Below are 4546 nucleotides of genomic sequence, written 5' to 3'. Positions count from 1 at the left end.
AGATTGCAGCTTTGATATGTGGATAGAGAAAGAGAGTAAAGTTTCCAACCAGATGCCTAAGTAGTTATAAGCAGTGACTTGTTCTAAAATAGCTCCCTTGCAGGTGGTGATGTTAAGGGCAGGAGGAGGCGTAGTACCCGTACGGAATCTCGGCTGTATAGAGGGAGAGGTTAATGAGGGCTGTTAGTGGAGCCGCAATGACAGGGGCAGCAATTTTAATAAAAAAGGCAGCAAGATCATCTGACCTAGCTGCTTTATTGGGGTCCAGAGCAGTCAGTTCGTTCAAGACTTCTCCCTCTAAAACAGGCTGGATGGAAAAACTGTGAGGAGGTGCTAAAAGGTTGCAAGTATTAGAGGTTGCAGGGGCTGTAGAAATAGGGTTTAATGTCTTTGAAACAAAGCCAGCATTTATGAAGTGGTGATTGAATGCTTCAGCCATGGAGTTTTTATTAGTGACAACTATGTCATCCAATTTTAGGGACAATGGTATGGTCCGGGGTTTGTTTTCAAGTTTTTTTACCGTATTCCAAAAAGCTTTTGGGTTCACGCCACAAAGTGTGAGCTGTTTTTAAAAAAAGCCAGCTTTAGCCTCCCGCACCGCTTGTGTGGCCTTGTTCCTGATTTGACGAAATAAAATGTTGTCTTTAACAGAATGTGTCTTGTGTGCTCTGCGCCAGGCTGTATTTTTTTGCTGAAGCAGAACCACTAGATCACGATTAATCCACGGGCTGTTGCGTTTTTTTATACGGATCTTTTTGTTTGGGGCATGTTTGTTGATCACAGCAGTTAAAAGATCTTTAAACAACAACCATGCATTATTCACTGTGGGAATCAGACTGTCTTTTTACCAACTTAAATGATTCAAATCATGTAAGAAGGCTTGAGCATCAAAATTTTTTAGAATACGTTTAGTGGTGATTACGACTGGCTGTTTGACAGAAAGTTGTTTTCTAACACAGGCAATAAAACAGTGGTCGCTGAGATCATTGCAAAAAACACCCGATCGGTACATGTGTGGGGCGTTTGTGAACACAACATCTATCAATGTGGCGTTGTCACAACCTTTTGGGTTATATCTAGTAGGTAGGTTTATGATTTGATGAAGGTTTAAGCAATCAAATTGTCGTACAACTTTCTCAGGGGGCTTAAGCATGTCCCAGTTAAGATCACCAAGTATGATCAACTCGGACCTAGTGAAAGGCGCAAGAGCATTGCTCAAGGCCTCTAGGGTACATGCTGGTGCAGATGGAGGGCGATAGCAGCCAGCCACAGATAAAGAAAAACTGTTAGATAATTTCATGTTAAGAACAAGAAGATTATACTGTTTGAGTATAGACTTTGCCGGGGCTATACTACATTGAAGATATTCTTTAGTGAAAATTGCTACCCCCCCACCCTTAGATGACCTATCCTGCCGAAACAGGTTGTAACCAGATAAATACAGGTCAGGATAGAGAATAGAGTTACGCAACCATGTCTCAGTAATTACTAAAACATCAGGGTTAGAACTCTCAACCCATACTTTAAGCTGGTCCAGTTTAGATAATATGCTTCTTGCGTTTAAACGCAAAAACCCAAGGTTATGGCGATTACAAAAATCATCAAAGCATATATTATTTGAGGCCACATGATCCGTAGGGAAAACAACACCAGAAAGAACATCAGAAGAAGGGCCAGGGTTGACATGAACATTACCAGAGATCATAAGCAGTAATATAATCAAGGCCCGACAGAGCACAGCTGAGGTACTACAGTAATGCTGATTTAACAATACAGTTGTATGCAGTTTGTTAGGTAATGGAATAATATTAATGAGCTTTTTCATAATAAAACATGACAGCAGAGCCGGAGTAATGGAAAATCTGTCAGGCATTAACCCAAAAGTCTGTAATATCATTAAAGAGGCAGAGTCTCGATCATTTGAATAGACTTTGTCTGTTTTACTGCTTAAATAAGCAAGGCTATTTTGTTTGATTGCACATGAAGTAACGCAAGGAACTGAGAGACATGAAAAAAGTGCGGAGAGAATGCAAAATAGTTTGAGTATATCCATGGTTTAACAGAGAAAGTCAAAAAGCCAACGAAAAGACCTTATTCCAGAGGGGCCTGCACTTACTTCGATGCAATGAACTGTCAATTTTCCCAGTAGAGACACATTGCTAACCAGCTAGGCATCCATATTAGCACGCAGTTAGCTAATGTCCTTAGCTCCCGTCAGCCACCGAATATTGGCCTCAAACCAGGTGGAATAGCCCGAGATGCTCACACAGCAAGCAGATAGGCAACGGACCAGGTGGAGTAGGCCGAGATCCTCACACAGCAAGCAGATAGGCAACGAACCAGGTGGAGTAGGCCAAGATCCTCACACAGCAAGCAGATAGGCAACGAACCAGGTGGAGTAGGCCGAGATCCTCACACAGCAAGCAGCAGTAGGCCGATCTCTTGGAGTAGGCCGAGATCCTCACACAGCAAGCACATACTGTCCATTGAGTGAAAGACCAGTTCATGCTCTTGTTGCAGCAATTTCTGCAGTAGCCTCCTGTTTCTTTGCAGAAGACAAACTTGAACCTCTTGAGCTCACACTTGCATTGTTCACAGACTGAGAAAAAGACCTGGAACGTCCATAACTTGATTTGGAGGCTATGGATGAGAACATTGAACCCGTATCAATACAGTATGCTTCCGGTCTAAGAAGATCTTGATCCTCAGCTTCCTCTCCAAGACGGCTCCATGCAGACTCAACTATCATTTTTGTGACCGCAACACTGGTGTCTACTCTGCGAAGAATATCACTGTCTGGGCTTACATTTTGCCGTAACTCATTATTAGCAGTATCTACATCCTTTGAAGCATCACTGATGGTATCTATTAGGCTTTGAAGTATGTCATTAGAGAGACAAACTTGGTCTTTGTCTAGCATCTCTAGCAATAGCCTTTCAATTCTCATAAGAGCTTTGAAAGCGATTTTTAAGCTTAATAAGCTTCTCATCATGTAATTCTCTACCTTTCTCTGTAAACTTGCGTGCTCTTCTTCGTGGCTTTTGTTTTGTTGTATTATCAACAGCTACTGATGTTTGTGTGTCTATGCATTCTTGGGATTCTAACTGCTGCTGTGATTGCACAGTCTCTGTTATAATATCTTTGCCACCTTTAGCAGACTGACCACCCTCTGCCATTTTCTGTATCTCTTAGTTGTAATGAATACTATAGTTGACAGATTGCACATAAAACATGAATCGTACTGAAAATAGGAATTTTCAAAATTGTTTCTTTCTTAGATTATTAACTCTAGTTAAAGTGGTATTTTAACAGTTCAATCAACAGAAATTCAGCAACACTTAGATTCGGTTATTTGTAGGCTTTGCACTTTGCTATACTTTACAATTATTATCTTATTTACAGCTTGATACCTGAACCACAATTACTCAAACTTAAAACGGTAAGTATATAAAATCAGCACTTCCTTAAACACTGCACTGCACAGTTAAAGAGTCTCTTTTCAGCAAATGGCAAACTATAAGTCCACTTTAAGCACCTTCACTTAAACTTGGTTGTGCTTACCTTTTTGTTGGCCTTAACTTGACAATGCCTTTAAACTCTTTGCATGTACATGTTTCTAGCATCTTGATTACGGGAATATGCAGTAGTTGTAGAATCCAGAATTATGGAACTTGGAGTTAACTCAATGCTTTGTAGACTGCTGATTGAAAACGGTTCTTCTTCTACCCGTGAAGAGCAGATGAATTCTCACTGTGGCTTCACCCAGTAATTTCATGAGCACAAGGATTCTCTGATGACGGGCTATTTATTGACTGCTTCCAACTTAGGATGCCGTGAGAACTAATTACACACACGCACACAAAAAAAAATAAAGAATGTATAAAGACAAATACATAAAACAAATAAACATTGTCTCTGTAACCCTTTTAAACAAAGTTAAATTAAATTTGAACAGCATAACTATAGTCTTTGCACAGATATTGCTCTTTTCCACATAGCAACACAATCCACATTAATCACATACAATATAAATTAAAAAACTTACTTCATTGGCTGCTTATTACCAAAGGAGAACTTAATCTCGCATCTTGCTGTCCTTTTTAACTCCAGATTAATAAAATATAAACACACATATATATATATATGGAAACGCTTCATCTTTCTATGTGGTGCAGACATCTTTCTACCTGAGTAGAAAAGTTCTTTAACAAAACATTAATAAAAATGATTAAATAAGCATGAAATATAAACTGACTTCTCTGTGAGTTACATGAACTTTAGTGGGTCCAGTGTGTCTGGTAGTGATGCAGTGATGAAGTCTCTGACCAGTCTCTCAAAGCACTTCATCACTACTGAGGTCAAGGCTACAGGGGACAACAGATTGTTCCAGTGAGAGGTTGAATATCTCAGTGAACACCGGTGCTAGCTGGTCAGCGCAGGCTTTCAGAACCCGACCTGTGATGCCCTCTGGTCCTGCTGCCTTCCTGGTATTCACCCTCTTGAATGCCCTCCTTACGTCATACTCCGAGATGGTGAACGTGTTCAT

The 4546-nt window shown here is 40.3% G+C and overlaps 1 long non-coding RNA gene across 1 annotated transcript; it reads right to left on the bottom strand.

Moving 5' to 3' along the window:
- Positions 1-699: 699 nt before the first annotated feature.
- On the bottom strand, positions 700-1307 carry LOC310723400. Its single transcript, XR_014532674.1, has 2 exons — positions 926-1307; positions 700-840 (listed from the first exon to the last, which is right to left on the bottom strand). It is a non-coding gene; the product is annotated as an uncharacterized lncRNA (long non-coding RNA).
- Positions 1308-4546: the final 3239 nt, after the last annotated feature.

The sequence above is a fragment of the Silurus aristotelis genome (genome assembly GCF_946808225.1).
Source record: "Silurus aristotelis genome assembly, chromosome: 3".
NCBI lineage: Eukaryota > Metazoa > Chordata > Actinopteri > Siluriformes > Siluridae > Silurus > Silurus aristotelis.
Note: the sequence above shows the minus strand (reverse complement) of the source record. Positions and strands in the feature narration are given on the sequence as shown.